Source organism: Pelmatolapia mariae, linkage group LG18, assembly GCF_036321145.2.
Source record: "Pelmatolapia mariae isolate MD_Pm_ZW linkage group LG18, Pm_UMD_F_2, whole genome shotgun sequence".
Lineage (NCBI taxonomy): Eukaryota > Metazoa > Chordata > Actinopteri > Cichliformes > Cichlidae > Pelmatolapia > Pelmatolapia mariae.
This window is the reverse complement of record NC_086243.1, coordinates 2,872,354-2,891,192: the sequence shown is the minus strand read 5'-3', so window position 1 is coordinate 2,891,192 and position 18,839 is coordinate 2,872,354. Positions and strand designations below refer to the sequence as shown.

General features: G+C 47.8%; 2 pseudogenes; one reads left to right on the top strand and one right to left on the bottom strand.

Moving 5' to 3' along the window:
• Window positions 1–14,399: 14,399 nt before the first annotated feature.
• On the top strand, window positions 14,400–14,518 carry LOC134617787 (5S ribosomal RNA; annotated as a pseudogene).
• Window positions 14,519–15,937: 1,419 nt separating this feature from the next.
• LOC134617812 (5S ribosomal RNA) lies at window positions 15,938–16,056 on the bottom strand (annotated as a pseudogene).
• Window positions 16,057–18,839: the final 2,783 nt, after the last annotated feature.

The following is an 18,839-nucleotide window of genomic DNA, read 5'->3' as shown; positions in this document are numbered from 1 at the left end:
AACACATATAACAATGTAACAAATATATTCAAATAAATAAATTTCTCAATACAGAACTCATTTGGGAACTAATCTTTCTAGAAGTGAAAACAGTCTGTCCATCCTCTCCCTGCGCTCTCCTCTCCTCAGCCTCTCTTTGCTGCCTCATGTCCTCTCTGATGAGGTCTAGCAGCTCATCATTCCTGTCTCTTTCCCTCTTTCTCCCTGTCGTAGGTGGCTGAGCCGCTTCGTCATCGCTGTCGTTTTGGTCACCCACTGCTGTGCTTGGCCCTGGAGTGTCCTCAGGGAGAGAGGAAATTAGGCTTAGTGGAAGGCATCTGTCCTATCACCTCATCCATGAGGGCAAACCAGGGCCAAGCACAGCAGTGGACTTCCCACTGACCCCCTCTCCTGAGCCTGGATACTTGCAATCCTAAAGGCAGAGGAAATCAAAAATGACAGCAGGCAAATAAAAACACCACAACAACTCTTAGTAATTGCACATTTATTAACTTGTGTTCCTAAGAATTATCTTCTTGATAACACACATATGTACTTTGTGTTCTTTAAAGTTATCTCATGTCTTCTGGCCTGCAAGGGGGTGACTTTCCCCTGCAGGCCCATCTTCTCCAGAATTGTCCTGATCACACACAACAAATAAGAGAAGTAAGGAAACCATGGCAACTATGTTAATCCCTAAATCCCAAAGTTTTCACAGCAGAACACCAGAGGAACACCGTCTGGACATCACAGGTTCTGTACAGCAGCGGTCCGTGAGTCGTTTGGTACCGGGCCACGAGAGTTGAGGCTCCGCTGTGAAATTTATGGTTTTCAGGGTTTTATCATTAACTCGGTTTCCCTGGGTCTTTCCCTTGTTGTAGTTTTGTGTCTTATTTTGAAAGAAATATTTACACGTTACCATAGCGACCAGAGAGCATTAAGCGGCAGAGACGTGGATGTTACTCTCAATTTGGCACATTTTTAGGAGGACGCTGCTAATAAAGTTACACAATTACACAGTACAGTCACGTTTATTATTATATTTACAAAATACCACCGTTTTTGTCTTGGTCGGATCATTTTATGTGGTTGTATTTATCCGCCATACCTTAAAGGCCGCTCCGTGTCTGACATAAACCGGTCTGCGGCGCAAAAAGGTTGGGGACCGCTGCTGTACAGCATGAGGGTTAATAGGACCGTACTCATATGAATATGATGTGTAAAGTGATTTATTCTTGCACCTCCACGCCGTAGCGGCCCAATTCTTCACCCCAGTGAAGAGGTGATCATTTTCTCCTCGTTTTAATAAATTAAGCCGTTTGGTCTTTGTTCCCCACAACATATCACCAATTTGAAAAAATCTAAATTAGCTGTATGTAAGCGGCATTACATGAAAAACCGCGGGACCCGCCATACAAGCTGGTTTACGTTTATTTAAATAAAAGAAACATGTCTATGCAGATGCCCAAAGCTTAACAACACTACCGCTATAACAATTTAACTTTTGTACAACCAGATTTTCATATACTTACATTTGAAAGTGTTTTCCTCTCCTGCTTCGGCCACCATCGTTATCAGAAACAAATCTCCTGTATGACCCGAAATGAATCCTGGGATATAGTAGGACACGAAGGATACATCGGACCATCCTTAAAATTTGGGGAAAAGTAGGACGCATTTGTCGCCACATTTTGAGTACTCTTTGAATTCGGACACCCTTCGTCGCGTCGCCGTGACGTCATTGCCTCCAAATATGGCATTGGCGCATCTTTCCCCTGAATTCGGACACAGCTAAGCCTCAAATTCGCGGAAAAGTAGGACGCATTTGTCGCCACATTTTGAGTGCTCTTTGAATTCGGACAGTCCTCGTCGCGTCGCTGTGACGTCATTGCATCCAAATATGGCATTTTAAGCATCCTTCCCCTGAATTCGGACACAGCCCATTTCTTCGTCTCCTTGCCTGGCGGCCACAGCCAATGCAACTGACATCCAACTTAGAGGTGCAGTGCTGCCCCCTAGCATACTGGAGTGTGAAAGAGATTAGTGGAGGGAAAAAACAGGTGTTGAAAGTATGCGTGGAGAGTGGTGGACCGGCCCGCCGGCCTTCCTGGAGTACCGGCCTTTCTGTGATTCTCCAGAATCCACAGATGCCCAGTCCGCCCCTGCCTCAGTGGCATAAAATGTCTTTTTCCACACTACATTTACCTGGCACAATCGGTCAGGTTTAGGGATTAAAATTGTGATGTAAAATAAAAGATTAAACAACACAGGAGTATGTACATTAGACGACATGTAAATTAATCTACTATGAATCCCCAAAAATATTTAACATACTTAAACAAGGCAATTTCTGTTTTTTTGGTTATGGTTATGTTTTGGTTTTTTTTTTATTACCTTATGCTGATCATACAGATTCAATCCAGTAATGTTTTAAATGAAGGACCTTTAATTTTGACATATTGTGTTAATGCGTTTAAACACAAGGCCTGACCATTTCTGTTGGGTCTAAACTCAGACCCCGCTGTATCCAGGACTTATTCCCATGAAAGAAAAACAAGGCAACAGTGTTCGATCGATTACTTGCGCAAGGGAGGCCTCATCTGTGTCCAGCACGGAAATGACCCCGATGATGGCCTCCTCTCGCTGGCTTTTATTGAAAACACAGTTCACACAAAACAATAGTACTGCCCCTCATAACCCCCCTTGGTTACAAAGACAAGGCACTGTATGTAAATGTATATACAAGAATGTGTGTGTGTGTGTGTGTGTGTGTGTGTATGTGTGTGTGTGTGTGTGTCCTCCTGCTGATCAAAGGGTCATAAAACCTAAAAGCAGGAGCAACATCCTTGGTCATAAAGAGGGTAGTCTCCCCCACACCCAATGTATGGTTTACCATAGGTAACACAGTGAAACCATACAAAGGGCAGGAAGTTTTACCAAACATCAAACAGACCTTTACAAGGATGTTGCCTGTGATAAAACACTTCAACCTCGCACCCAGAACCTCGAGAATCTGGGAATGGGAGGAAAGAAAGAATTCCTTTCACAGAGTTAAAACAATGGACAAATGGTAAACATAAAAATGACAAATGTTTAACTATTCACTCTAACATTTTCCCTCCTGTTTTGTTATTTTTATGTTCCAAATTATTCCTATGTAGTATATTCTCAGCCATGCACCTCTTGCTTAACATTTTCAGTGCAGGCGTCATTCATACACAGGCTTCTGTCATTTCATTCATTTCATATTGTTGTAAGAGTACATAATTAACAAATGTATTGGAAATCATTTTAGTTAGCATTGATCTTATACACGGTAAAATGCATCCTATACATAAGCAAATCAGTGTCAATAGTCCAAAAACAGGAGTTAATATTTTTAAAAGAAGATGCCACCAAGGACCAGACAGTAACCACGCTATCCAGCCTTGTGGTGCATCTACTCCTGGTGTGCGATTCATCATGTATTTCTGCAATGTGGTTAAATTCTGCAGTGCTTCATAAATGTCTCCTCCACTTGTATATCCATCTGGTATGAACGTACAACATGTTTCTCCTATCAATTTGCATACTCCTTGCGATGCAGTTATCAAGTCCAAAGTCAGTCTGTTTTGCAAAACCATTGTCCTTATGGCCTTTTGCTCCTCTGCTAAGGCTGTTCCAAGGGTCTGGGTCCAATTTATGTGTCTCAGTAGTGCATATCTGTTAATTTCTACATGAGTTCCAACTTTCCCGACACCGATCCATGGGAACAATCCTTGTAAAAACTTGGCTCCGGGTCCTCAGATTCGAAACTCCCAGGGGACCTCACTTAAATCTGTGAGCCTTGTGCTTGCACTCTGTACGTCTCTCTTTGTCTTTGATCCTGGATGATGTTCAATTCTCTCCATGAAGAAAAAATGATCAGATAATTTCACGAGTGCACATAGACCTCCCCATTGTGCTGGTAAAGATGGGTAAGCCTTATGTCCACATAAGAAATACCAATCTGCTAACACCCTCGTACCTTTAGGTGTTGGTGCAATTGTTGAGCATTTGGTCACATTCTGTCTTCCCTCAGTAAGTGTCATTTGGTACGAAGAGTCAAATGCACAGTCTGCTGCTCGTTGAATTTCATCACTCGCACACCTGGCATTCATCAAACACGTCAGGCACCTAATTCTGTTCAGACGAGGGCAAAAAGAATAGGTGACGTTGCATAGATGCCATGGTAAATCCCCAACTTGGGCTGACCCATTGCCCTTGAAACACATAGGTAACTGGCCTACTTCCAGTTTATTTAACAGTATGATGTCCGGAAGTGGATCAGGAACTTGGGGCCAAGCCAGCAAATCTGTCTTACCAGAGCAATTCACCTTCCCAGCTACTGGTGAATCAATCTTCCCATTCAGGTTCAGGGGAGTTGAAAAGTTGGCAGTGTTCCAAGTACGTTTTACTCCTGGATGTGTTGCTAAAGCAAGCAAACAAACTGTCTCGCTCTCAGTGATGCTATATGGCCACAGTCCAGAAGAATGTGTAGACAGTGGCATATGTGCACAAGCATAACAATTGGTCTTGTTATTTATGTGAGCGGTTGTGTTCATAAACTGCCACCAGTAGTTGGTTGAAAACCCATGCGGGTACTGGGTGTGATTTGCTCTGTCCCAATGCGCTCCTGTCATCCCACTCAGGGTCCACAGGCACAAGAAGGCGAACAGCACATTCCCAGCCATTCTAAGTTGGGTTCAGGATCCGTTGGTTTCTTCACCAGGATTGAGACGAGAGGTCCTAGAGATATACTCCCCCCTTTGTACCCTGGACTTTTCACCATCACCCAGAGTCGGCCAGGAAGTGTGTTACCTTCTTGCAGTGCGCTTGATGTATCCAAGTGTTCCTTTTAGCGATCTTCACTGCTGTGGGCGTCGTCAGCAGCACCTGATAAGGACCTTCCCACCATGGACTGGACCAGCACTTCCTCTTTATGGCCTTTATCAGCACCCAATCTCCAGACTTCAGGCTCTGTTCCTGTGGAGAAACAGAATCATCTGGCAGATCATTTGCTCTCATGACTTCTTTACTTTTAAACATTTTAAGCATCCAATCTGCTAATGTGTTCTCCTCTTCTGCTTTTCTGTCATCACTACAGAAAACTGGAACTCTAAATGGTCTGCTATAAATAATCTCAAAGGGTGTCAGACCATTCTCTGTTGGAGTAATCCTCATGTACATTTTAACTAATTCTACACAGTCTAACCATGTCCTGCCTGTCTCTTCCATTGACTTCCTAAGTCTTAGCTTTACTGTTCCATTGGTTCTCTCTACCAACCCTGCACTTTGTGGGTGATATGAACAATGATGTTTTAATGTTATCCCTAGATGTTGTGCCATTAATCCAATCACTTCATTTACAAAATGTGGACCATTATCACTATAAATGGTCTCGGGAATCCCATGTTCTGGGATAATATTCTTACATATTGCTTTGGCAACCGAAATGGCATCTGCTTTTCTAGTTGGTACAATCTCTACCCACTTTGAAAAAGGGCACACTATCACTAAACAGTACTTATAGTTATTACAGTTGGACAGTTCTATAAAGTCCATGTGAATAACTTGAAATGGGTGACTGGGTCTAGGGAATTTCCCTCTCTTAGGTCTCAAATTACCCTGAGAATTGTGCTTGCAACATATCATACATGACCTGCAAAAATTTTTTTGAAAAGGTATTAAATCCTATAGTATAAAAATGTTGCTCCACTGCTGCCATCATCCCCCCTGTTGAGACATGGCAAAGCCCATGGCTCAAAATAGCAGCAGTCTTATACAAATTCTTAGGCAATATTGGTTTATCACACAGATAATAAACACCATCCTGCAAGTTCGCTCCCTTAGTGAGCCACAACTGTTTTTCTGCAGTAGGTGAATGTGCCTGCATGTCTGCTAATACATCTGGTGTAATAGGCAACGTCTGCTGGTGTTGCACTGCTAAAATATGAACACCATGTTCTCCTAAAGCTGCCTCTTTTGCGATCTTATCTGCAAAAGCATTCCCTAATGCAACTGGATCTTTTCCTCGGGTATGTGCTGCACATTTACAAACGACAATTCTACTGGGCAATAACACTGCGTCCAGCAGATTTTGCAAGAGTTTGGCATGTTCTACAGGTTTCCCTGTCGAGGTTGTCATACCTCGTCTTGCCCACTGTGCTGCAAAGAAATGTAATGTAGCAAATGCATACTGGCTATCAGTGTATATCGTCACATTTTGTTTCTCTGTAGCTTTACACGCTTCCGTTAAAGCTACTATCTCTGCTGCTTGAGCAGACATAGAACATGTTAGTTGTCCTGCACAGATAACTTTCTCACTATCTACTACAGCAAAACCTGTTTTAGCCTGTCCCTCTGCTGTTTTAAAACTCGAACCATCAACAAACCAAACCTTTCCCTCACTTAGTGGCACATCCGTTAAGTCCTCCCTCGGCTTACACTCCTTCTTGACGTGCTCTCTACACTCATGAGGAGTGCCCTCTTCCTCCGTTGGCAAAAGGGTTGACGGATTTAGAATTGTGCACCGCTTGATGGTAATGTGTGGTTGTGATAGTAAGAGTGACATTAAAGACAAATGTCTTGCAGGTGACAGAAATGTCATTTTAGTCTGCAGTAGTAAAACATCCACCTCATGTGGAACTAGCAGTGTCAACGGGTGAAATAAAACTATTTCCCCAGAACATTGAACGTCCTGAGCCGCTGCACACACTGATCTCACACACGGAGGCAAAGCGCAAGCAACTGGATCTAATCTTTTAGAATAGTAAGCTACTGGCTTCATTCTTCCCCCGCTGTCTTGTGCTAACATTGAAGTCATAAAATGTCCTTTGAAGTCAACTGTTTGGACAAATGGCTTTTTATAATCAGGCAATCCTAACACAGTCGAGCTTGTCAACAGTTGTTTCAACATGCAGAATGCCTGTTCTCCCTCTGGAGTCCAGCTTAGACTATCTGACATAGGTAAGGACTCACCGTACATCATGTCTAACAGTGGTTGACTCACTTCAGCAAAATTTGGTACCCATGAGCGACAATAATTGGTCAGTCCTAGAAATTGCATCATATGTTTCTTTGTCACTGGCCTAGGAGCTGCTAAAATAGCTGCTTTCCTTTCTGGGTGTATGCTTTTCCCTGCTGAACTGAGCTGGTGACCTAGGAATTTCACCTCCTTCTGTACCCACTGTAACTTTGAAAGTGACGCTTTATTCCCTGTCTTTGCCAAATGTGTCAACAGTGCTATAGACGTAGTCTTACAATTGTATTCTGAGTCGGACGCTATCAAAATATCATCCACATAAACTAGGATCTGTGAATGGGATGGTATTATGAAATCAGACAAACAATTAGTTATTGCCTGCATAAAAAGGGTTGGACTGTCACAAAAACCTTGTGGTAATCTAGTGTAGGTATATTTTTTACCTTGGTATGTAAATCCAAACCAACCTTGTGAATTCTCATGCACTGGTATGGAAAAGAAAGCATTACTTAGATCTACCACTGTGAAATGTGTCATACCTGGTCTTATCTGGTTTAACAAGGTATGAGGGTCTGGGACACATGGTGCAATACTTTCTACAGCTTGATTTACAGCCCTCAAGTCTTGAACCATGCGCCACGATTGAGAATCTGCTTTTTTCACTGGAAAAATGGGCGTATTACATGCTGCATTTGGAGCTTCTACCAGTATCCCTGCTTCAATCATGTCTTCTATTACAGGCTTAATCCCTACTTCTGCATCTGGTTTGAGGGGATACTGTTTCACTCTAGGTCTATATGAAGTTTTAGGCTTTATTACTACTGGGTTTGCAGTTTTCATTAACCCCACATCAGTCTTCCCTTTTGACCACAAGATGTCTGGAATTTGTTTAAGCTCAGGGTGATCATTTAGATCTACCATATGTCATTCTGCTGTTTCATTCTCACTTCCCTGTAAGTGTATCTGAGGTGTTGCATGTGTCACCCACCCCAGCTTCTTACGGAAGATACTGCTATGCATGTTTGTCTCCCATCCCCCTCCACATTGCTGCCATTCATTTGTGTGCTCTCCCTGCTCCACTAGAAATGCTAAATCTTCCCACTCAGCTGTGTTACACTTAGTTAGTGAAACATGTGGCATCTTTCCTTTGAAAAGTTGTTGAGCTGCTTCAGAAATTATCACACTGCATCCTGCCATTTGTTTACCATCAGTATATACAGTTTTCACAGTAATTCTTTGAGGACCCAGTTTCATTACTTTGTCAGTGTAGGCATCATCAGGTCCTGGTGTTGTTTTAAACCTAAGTGTGATGTGCATCTCATCTGGCTCCTGTCTATCATAGTCCTCAGCTAATCTCTCCTCAGCTGTGGTCAACATTTTACAGTTAATCTGATCTGGCCTAGAAGTTGACAGGTCAAGCGTCCAGTAGTAATGTACATGGCCACTGCCCTGGTGAACCATTGTTTCTGCAGTTTTTCCTTTTCCTGCAGTTATCATTCCAACAGCCGTGGGAATGATTGAGATTCCAAGTTTTACCATCATATCTCTACCCAAAAGGTTCACAGGACATGTCGGACACATTACTACTGAACCCTGAGCTGCCTCTCCAGTAGATGGATCTCTGATCCATACTGGCTTAGAGATCCTGTGTTGGTTTAACTGTCCGTTTGCAGATTTTACATAAATGACGCCGTTCGAGGGGTTTATTCCTGACACATGGTCCCTCAGGACGGTTTTATCTGCTCCTGAGTCACATAAAAACTGTATAGTTTTTCCCTGCACTGTTAATGTGCGAAAGGGTTTTACTTCTTTCCCTGATAAATTCAACAAAACCTCAGTCAAATCTATGGTTTGGGGCACTGATTGTTGTTTGTGGCAGTCTGATGGGGTGTTTAAACATGCATGTGTATTGGTAGTGACAGCAGATACTAGTCATTTATTATATGAGGGGTTAAGTGAATCTGGTCATCTATACTCCTCATAAAGGTCCTCAGGGCACTCTTTAGCATAATGACCTATTTTTCCACACCTATAGCACTCATCCCTATTCCTTTGTACTCTCCGGGGTGGCCAATTACTTCTGCCCCCCCTGATTCCTCCTCTAGCTCCTCCTCTGCCTCTACCACGTCTAGTCTGTCCCTGAAAAAATACCTGAGACTCCTCATCAAAATAAAATGTGGCAGCATTCAATTTATTCTGCAGTTTTTTCTTTTTACTCTTAATCACATCCTGTGCATGCCTTGCCCAGTTCATACATTGAGTAACTCCATCTGTGGTGTGATTTACATTTTGCTTTCTAATAAATTCAGCAATGGATGGATGGAACCCACTCATTAGGGCATGTTTCAGCTGCTGTTGATAGGGGCCTGCTACGTCTGCATCCTCTTCAAGTCCACTATGCCTCTTAAACACTTCCTCTAATCTACCTCTATACTCATGAACATCCTCTCCTTCCTTCTGTGTGCATTGTGAAATTTTTGTGTAGTCTGCAGTTGTTCTAAAAGTATTTCTGAGACGATCGTACACTCCATTAATTTGGACAGTGAGACCTGCATCTCCATAGGGCAGGGTGTTGTCACCTGGCCCTCTGCCTGTGTACTGTCCTCTGACACGGGTCCAATTATAAGTGAGGCACCTCCTAAAAGTAATCTCAGTTTCCTGTCCATTTAAACGGTACGAGGAACAAAGCTGTCTATGTCGAGTTATAAACTCATCAACATTAGTCAATGGGTCTCCAAGACTTTTACAAGCTTCAGCACATTCAGACTCGGTCCATGGCCGGTAAACATGAATAGTGCGGCTGTTATCCTGGTCCACTCCAAAATGTGGGTTAGCAACCTCACCTCACCCCCTGTGGCACCAGGGCCTTTCATGGACTTATTCCCATGAAAGAAAAACAAGGCAACAGTGTTCGATCGATTACTTGCGCAAGGGAGGCCTCATCTGTGTCCAGCACGGAAATGACCCCGATGATGGCCTCCTCTCGCTGGCTTTTATTGAAAACACAGTGTTGGGTCTAAACTCAGACCCCGCTGTATCCAGGACTTATTCCCATGAAAGAAAAACAAGGCAACAGCGTTCGATCGATTACTTGCGCAAGGGAGGCCTTTGGTCAAGAACCAGCTCTTGGAGCTCACGCTCCTAACCTGTCTCCAGCCCAAAGTCCTTCAAAGAGCAGCTTCCCTCGCAGCTATTTATTGACAAACTGTTACAGTTCACACAATAGTTTACAACACGTACCTCCCCTCTTAACCCCCCTTGGTTACAAAGACGAGGCACTGTATGTATATGTGTGTGTGTGTGTGTGTGTGTGTGTGTGTGTGTGTGTGTGTGTGTGTGTGTGTGAGAGAGAGAGATCTCCTGCTGGGCAGGAAGCTTACATCAAACAGACCTTCCAGATAGGATGTGTCTGTAATCAAACCTACAGCCCCTCACCCAAAAACTCAAGAATCTGGGGAGGGGGGCTGTGGAATTGCTTTCATCCCACAGTTAAACAATGTAGAAATGGATGGTAAGCATAAAAATGACAAACATTTAACAATTCACTCTAACATTCCCTCCTGTTTTGTGATTTTTATGCTCCAAATTATTCCTATGTAGTATATTCTTAGCCTAGCACCTCTTGCTTGACATTTTCAGCGCAGGCGTCATTTATACACAGACTTTTGTCATGTCATTCATTTCAGTCAATTCATATTGTTGTAAAAGTACATAATTAACAAATGTATTAGGAATCATCTTAGTTCGCATTGATCTTATACACGGTAAAATGCATCCTATACATAAGCAAATCAAATGTCAACAGTCCAAAAACAGGAATTAGTATTAGTCTGGGAGATGATTGAATGTTAGGGTGGGTACAGTTTCCTCTGCGGTGGGGTAGGGTGGGCTTCCCTGGGTCCTGTGGGGCTTGGCGGTGCTGCTGCCGTAGGCCCCGGTCTGGATGGGCCTGGACTTCCTTGCCTTGGTGGGTGCCAGAGGACGGGGGTGCCTACTGGGGTCAGCGGGGGAGCTGGCCCTAGGGAGGAGCATCTTGCCCCTCCTTTCTTTTCCTCCCCATCCCCGGCTGCCTCCCTCTTCCCGCTCCACCACACCCACCCACACAGGTAGGGCCTTGGGGTGTGGGTGTGTCACCAGGGTGCAGGGGAGACATCCCCCCCCTCTGTCCCCTTCTGGCCACCTGTGCCTCAATTTTATTCCACAACTTAGACATCCACATTATTCACACTGTCATAACAGACACATATATATAGGGCCTTGAGGGTGACCACGCCAACGGCGTCCAGTGAATGGTCTGAGTATTCAACCCTACCTCTGGCGCCGGTGCCCACCTCTCAATTTTAAATCCATGTAGACATTGAGGGTTCTCGGGAGGGGCCGTGCTAACACCTGCTGCTCTCCGGCAGCAGCACCATGCCCTCCCCTGTTTTAAATGCACTTTAGAACAACACGCAGCAACACTACACATGAGCGGGAGGAGGGAGGTATGGGGTCTTCACACACCCCTGTTCTCTGCCAGCCATCGGGGCGGGGGGCTGGGAGGAGGTGTTGGCTGACAGATTGGCCTCCCTGCTTCTGCGAGGCCTGGGGCGGTCTGCTTGCCTCCACCCCGGGGGGAAAGGGTCACATCTCTTGGGTCTGGGTGCCGTTTCCCCCTCTGGGGGCGAGGGTACCTGGACCCGGGGTATAGAGTATGTTTGGGGAGTGCGATTGTGTGTACATGTGCATATATGTCTATTCCTACGTTGGATGAGTGCTGAGTGTTTGTATATGTGTGCATGAGGGTGGGAATGCATGTTTGTGTCTGTGTGTGCCTGTTTGTCTGTGTTTATATGTCAGGTCAGGTCTTAGACTCCACCTCCCTGGGAACACCCAGGCCCTCCAAAGTGTGGAGGCCTATCTCCCCTCACCACACTCCCTGCCGGTAACTGATGCACTCAGGGGTCGGTGCATTGGTGGTTCTTGGTGTCCGGGGCTGGGCGCTCAGGTATACACCAGCTCACTCCCGGTGGCTACTTGGCGGGGCCTGGTGCCTGTCGCTCGGTCAGGCCTCTTCCGGGGCAAAGGGGGCCCTCGAACCTCCGGCCTCGGGGCCTGCAGCTCGGTTCACTCTGGCACAGCTGGCTGCCGGCAGAGCCGGCGGGCGCGCCAGTGCAGCCCCCTCTGGCTTCTGCTCCGTGGCTACTGGGTGACCCCTCGTCTGGGGATCTCCTCAGCCCTTCCCAGGAGGGTGGCACGGATGCCCCTCTGGTGGTACTCCTTGGGCTCTCGCACTCTGGGGCCCCTGGATGTCTGGAGCCTGGATCTCCTCCATGCCTGCTTCATGCCCTGGGGGACGGGGCTATGGCCCTCCACACCCTCTAGCAGACCGTTACATGGGGAAACCTTCTGTATACAAGCGCGCTGATCCACACGGGTGTGCACATGGGTGTTCACTGTTCGTAGAGATAAACTACACCTTTCTTAGCTGCTACTTCAAAGCACATTGTGCGCTGTCTGTGCTGCACAACAACATTCAATATTTAGTATTTATTGCTGTTTACACTTAGCTAGATTAACATGATGGTGTTGTGTTTAGTATGATGCTTTGTTTTTTTTTTGCTTGTTTTCTATTCTTTTTCTCTCAACAGGTGATCCAGGAGATTTTTTTTTCTCTTTGTCTTTGTAAGTGCCCTTTCTCACTGTCCCTCTTCCCTTCTGTTTTTCTTTTCCTTCCTCTCTTTCTTTCTCCCTTTCCTATCCCCCAATCATGTCTGTCTCATCTGTAACTACTGAAAATAAAATAAATAATAACAACAAAAGTTGATCAAATGGACCAATACGGCAATGCCATGATGATCCATTTGGCAAAATAAATCCATTTGGTATCCTTGTTGGTCTTCAGACAACAATTCTGACGGCTAAAGAACCAAATGGGACAGACAAAAAAAAAAAAAAAAAAAAAAGTATTCGGCCCCCTTGAACTTTTCCACATTTTGTCACATTACATCCACAAACATGAATCAATTTTATTGGAATTCCAGGTGAAAGACCAATACAAAGTGGTGTACACGTGAGAAGTGGAACGAAAATCATACATGATTCCAAAGACTTTTTAACTGGTGTGGTGTAGCAGCACATACACCACACCAGGTCCTGTGCTGCTCGCTGAGGACAACTACACCACACCAGTACCTGTGGCTCTGGCTGAGGCCATCTACACCCCACCAGGGCCTGTGTTGCTGGATGAGGACCTGTGCTTCTGGCTGCGGCCAGCTACAATACACCAGGGCATGTGCTCCTGGCTTTGACCACCTACAACACACCAGGGCATGTGGCTCTGGCTGAGGCCATCTACAACCCACGAGCGCCTGTGCTCCTGGCTTTGGCCAACTCCACCACACCAGGACCTGTGGCTTTGGCTGAGGCCATCTACACCCCACCAGGGCATGTGCTCCTGGCTTTTCCCAATTACACCACACCAGGGCCTGTGTTGCTGGTTGAGGCTGACTGCAACACACCAGGGTTTGCGCTTGTGGCTGAGGCCACCTCCACCCCACCAGGTCCTGTGGCTCTGGCTGAGGCCATCTACACCACACCAGGGCCTGTGTTGCTGGTTGAGGCCATCTCTAACACACCAGGAACTGAGTTGCAGGCTGAGGCCATCTACACCCCACAAGGGCCTGTGCTGCTGGCTGAGGCCATCTACAACACACCACGGCCTGTTCTCCTGGCTTTGGCCAACTACACCACACCAGGGCCTGTGGCTCTGGCTGAGGCTAAGTAAACCACAACAGAGCCATCTACAACCCACCAGGGTCCGTGGCTCTGGCTGAGGCCACCTACACCACACCAGGTCCTGTGCTGCTGGCTGAGGCTGACTGCAACACACCAGGGCTTGCACTTCTGGATGAGACCACCTCCACCCTACACCAGGGCCTGAGTTGCAGAATGAGGCCTACTCCACCCCACCAGGTCCTGTGGCTCTGGCTGAGGCCATCTCCAACACACCAGGTCCTGTTCTTTTGGCTGAGGCCATCTACACCCCACCAGGGCCTGTGCTCCTGGCTTTGGCCAACTACACCACACCAGGACCTGTGGCTTTGGCTGAGGCCATCTACACTCCACCAGTGCCTGTGCTCCTGGCTTTTGCCAACCACACCACACCAGGGCCTGTGTTGCTGGTTGAGGCCATGTTAATCACACCAGGGCCTGCGCTGCTGGATGAGGGCCTGTGCTTCTGGCTGAGGCCATCTACACCCCACCAGGGCCTGTGCTGCTGGCTAAGTGCTAAATTGAGTCCTTGGTGTAGGGTATTAGTCAAGCATGCATTTACATTTAACAATGTAGTTAAATTGGAGGGTTGTGTTCGTAACTTCAAGTACTGCCCACCTCACCACTTGATTCTATAAATTGACACTTTGTGCTGGGGCCTGCCACTTACGGCCATACCACCCTGAGCACGCCTGATCTCGTCTGATCTCGGAAGTTAAGCAGGCTTTTTCTTGGTTAGTACTTGGATGGGAGACTTCCTGGGAATATCAGGCGCTGTAATCTTTTCCTTTTCATGTCACTGAACTGCTTTTGATCCAGAGAAGGAGGGTGCCTGTGCTGCTAACATAGGTCATCTAAATTACACCAGGGCGTGTGCTTCTGGCGGAGGACCTGTGCTTCCGGCTGAGGCCAGCTACACCACACCAGGGCCTGACTTGCAGGATGAGGCCATCTACACCCCACGAGGGCTTGTGCTGCTGGCTGAGGCCATCTACAACACACCACGGCATGTGCTTCTGGCTTTGGCCACCTACAACACACCAGGACATGTGCTTCTGGCTGAGGCCATCTACACCCCACCAGGGCCTGTGCTGCTGGTTGAGGCCATGTTAATCACACCAGGGCCTGTGCTGCTGGTTGAGGACCTGTGCTTCTGGCTGAGACCATCTACACCCCACCAGGGCCTGTGCTGCTGGCTAAGTGCTAAATTGAGTACTTGGTGTAGGGTATTAGTCAAGCATGCAGTTACACAGGCCCTGGTGGGGTGTAGATGGCCTCAGCCAACAGCACAGGACCTGGCGAGGTGGAGGTGGCCTCATCCTGCAACTCAGGCCCTGGTGTGTTGGAGATGGCCTCAGCCGGAAGCACAGGTCCTCAGCCAGAAGCACACGCCCTGGTGTGATTAACATGGCCTCAACCAGCAAACACAGTCCCTGGTGTGGTGTAGGTGGCCAAAGCCAGCAGAACAGGAACTGGTGAGGTGAAGGTGGCCTCATCCTGCAACTCAGGCCCTGGTGTGTTGGAGATGGCCTCAGCCAGAGCCACAGGCCCTGGTGTGGTCTAGGTGGCCAAAGCCAGGAGCACAGGCCGTGTTGTGTTGTCGATGACCTCAGCTAGCAGCACAGTACCTGGTGGGGTGTAGATGGCCTCAGCCAGAAGTACAGGTCCTCATCCACCAGCACAGGCCTTGGTGTGATTAACATGGCCTCAACCAGCAACACAGGCCCTGGTGGGGTGTAGATGGCCTCAGCCAGCAGCACAGGACCTGGTGTGTTGAAGGTGGTCAAAGCCAGGAGCACAGGCCCTGGTGTGTTGCAGTCAGCCTCATCTAGCAGCACAGGACCTGGTGGGGTGTGGCTGGCCTCAGCCAGAAGCACAGGTCCTCATCCAGCAGCACAGGCCCTGGTGTGATTAACATGGCCTCAACCAGCAACACAGGCCCTGGTGGGGTGTAGATGTCCTCAGCCGTAGCCACAGGATCTGGTGGGGTGGAGGTGGCCTCAGCCAGAAGCGCAAGACCTGGTGTGTTGCAGTCAGCCTCAGCCAGCAGCATAGGACCTGGTGTGGTGTAGCTGGCCTCAGCCGGAAGAACACGTCCTCAGTCAGAAACACACGCCCTGGTGTAATTTAGATGACCTATGTTAACAGCACAGGCACCCTCCTTCTCTGGACCAAAAGCAGTTCAATGACATGAAAAGGAAAAGCTTACAACACCTGGTAATCCCTGGCAGTCTCCCATGCAAGTATTAACCAAGCCCAAGCCTGCTTAGCTTCCGAGATCAGAGGAGATCCGGCATGCTCAGGGTGGTATGGCTATAAGCTGCAAGCCCGAGCACAAAATGTCAGTTTATGGAATCAAGTGGTGAGGTGGGCAGTACTTGAAGTTACGAACACAACCCTCCAATTTAACTACAGTGTTAATGGTAACTGCATGCTTGCCGAACGCCCTAACCCAAGGATTCAATTTAGCATATAACCAGCAGCACAGGATCCGGTGTGGTGTAGGTGGCCTCAGCCAGAAGCACAGACCCTGGTGTGTTGTAGATGGCCTCAGCCAGGAGCACAGGCCCTGGTGTGTTGTAGATGGCCTCAGCCAGAAGCACATGCCCTGGTGTGTTGTAGCTGGCCTCAGCCAGAAGCACAAGTCCTCATCCAGCAGCACAGGCCCTGGTGTGATTAACATGGCCTGAACCGGCAACACAGGCCCTTGTGTGGTGTAGGTGGCCTCAGCCAGGGCCACATGCTATGGTGTGGTGTACTTGGCCAATGCCAGCAGCACAGTCCCTGGTGGGGTGTAGATGGCCTCAGCCAAAGCCACAGGCCCTGGGGTGTACTTGGCCTCAGCCAGAGCCACAGGCCCTGGTGTGGTGTAGTTGGCCAAAGCCAGGAGCACAGGCCCTGGTGGGGTGTAGATTGCCTCAGCCAAAGCCACAGCTCCTGGTGTGGTGTACTTGGCCTCAGCCAGAGCCACAGGTCCTGGTGTGGTGTACTTGGCCTCAGCCAGTAGCACAGGCCCTGTTGTGGTGTAGATGACCTCAGCCAGTCGCACAGGCCCTGGTGTGGTGTACTTGGCCTCAGCCAGAGCCACAGGCCCTGGTGTGGTGTAGTTGGCCAAAGCCAGGAGCACAGGCCCTGGTGGGGTGTACATTGCCTCAGCCAAAGCCACAGCTCCTGGTGTGGTGTACTTGGCCTCAGCCAGAGCCACAGGTCCTGGTGTGGTGTACTTGGCCTCAGCCAGTAGCACAGGCCCTGGTGTGGTGTAGATGACCTCAGCCAGTCGCACAGGCCCTGGTGTGGTGTAGATGGCGTCAGCCAGAGCCACAGACCCTGTTGAGGTTTAGATTGCCCTGGTGTGGTGTAGTTGGCCTCAGCCAGAAGCACAGGCCCTGGTCTTTTGTAGGTGGCCAAAGCCAGGAGCACAGCCCGTGTTGTGTTGTAGTTGGCCTCAGCCAGCAGCACAGACCCTGGTGTGAATATCATGGCCTCAACCAGCAACACAGGCCCTGGTGTGGTGTAGATGGCCTCAGCCAGAGCCAAAGACCCTGGTGGGGTGTAGATGGCCCTGGTGTGGTGTCGTTGGCCTCAGCCAGAGCCACAGGCCCTGGTGTGGTGTAGGTGGCCAAAGGCAGGAGCAAAGGCCCTGGTGGGGTGTAGATGGCCTCAGCCAGATGCACATGCCCTGGTGTGTTGTAGGTGGCCAAACCCAGGAACACAGGCCGTGTTGTGTTGTAGATGACCTCAGCCGGCAGCACAAGCCCTGGTGGGGTGTAGATGGCCTCAGACAGAGCCACAAGCCGTGGTTTGGTGGAGGTGGCCTCAGCCAGAAGCGCAAGCCCTGGTGTGTTGCAGTCAGCGTCATCCAGCAGCACAGGACCTTTTGTGGTGTAGCTGGCCTAAGCCAGAAGCACGGGCCCTGGTGTGATTAACATGGCCTGAACCAGCAACACAGGCCCTGGTGGGGTGTAGATGGCCTCAGCCAGAGCAACAGACCCTGGTGGGTTGTAGATGGCCCTGGTGGGGTGTAGATGGCCTCAGCCAGCAGCACAGGCCCTGGTGGGGTGTAGATGGCCTCAGACAGCAGCACAGGCCCTGTTTTGGTTGAGGTGGCCTCAGCCAGAAGCACATGCCCTGGTGTGTTGTAGGTGGCCAAAGCCAGGAGCACAGGCCACTACAAAACTTGAAATATATTTTCAAGTTTTGTAGTGACTATGAAATATATTGTAATTATCTGTTTCCTGTTTATCCTAGACAGGGCAAAAAAAGACTCCAAATTTAAAAAAAAGATAAAATGAAAGACTGGTGCATTGTGCAGTTCAGCACTGGTGGTACAGAAATAGTACCTAGTTCATGGATAAATGGGGAGAAATTGTCATGGCCTCCATATCCTCCGCGAGACACATTCAGGATCCACGAAGCAGTAAAGAGGAGAGTTCATCCTGGTGCAACATGGCTCACCTATGCACCAGTCCGGCTTCTCATAAGCCATGGTGGGTATCATCTGGATTGGTGTTGTATAAATGTAACAATAACAAGTTTTTTGTGTCCTAATTTTTGTCTGGCCTTACATTGTGTTTGTACTTCCAGACACTTTTCACGAAGCAGAACACAGTTTTCAGAAATATCTAAGTGAACACTGTGATACGTCCAGTGTTGGGTAAGTTACTTTAAATTAGTAACTTAGTTACATTACTAGTTACTTCTCTAACAAAGTAACTCAGTTACTTCAAGTTACTCGTTACTTTCAAAGTAACTAGTTACTAGGGAAAGTAACTTTGGTTTTACTCAGAAATCTCTTGTTAATGTGTTGCTTCCGTAACTGGATACCCAGCAAGACTGCCAGTCTTCTAGCTTGCTTACTTGCCACAAGTGCACTGTGCCACCTACCAATAGAAAGGAAAAAATAATGTGCACATTTCCACGAGAGAAATCCCACCCCTGGACCGTCGTTGACCGCCTCATGATTCTAGCCTGCTTTTTACATCCAACACAAAAACTGCAGTCGTGGTGCTTTTGATTGTACTGAGAACTTGGAAATTCTGCCTTCTGAATAGGAAGATGTAGGTAACACCAGACTGCAGATGAGCTGCATACAGAGCTGGACTGG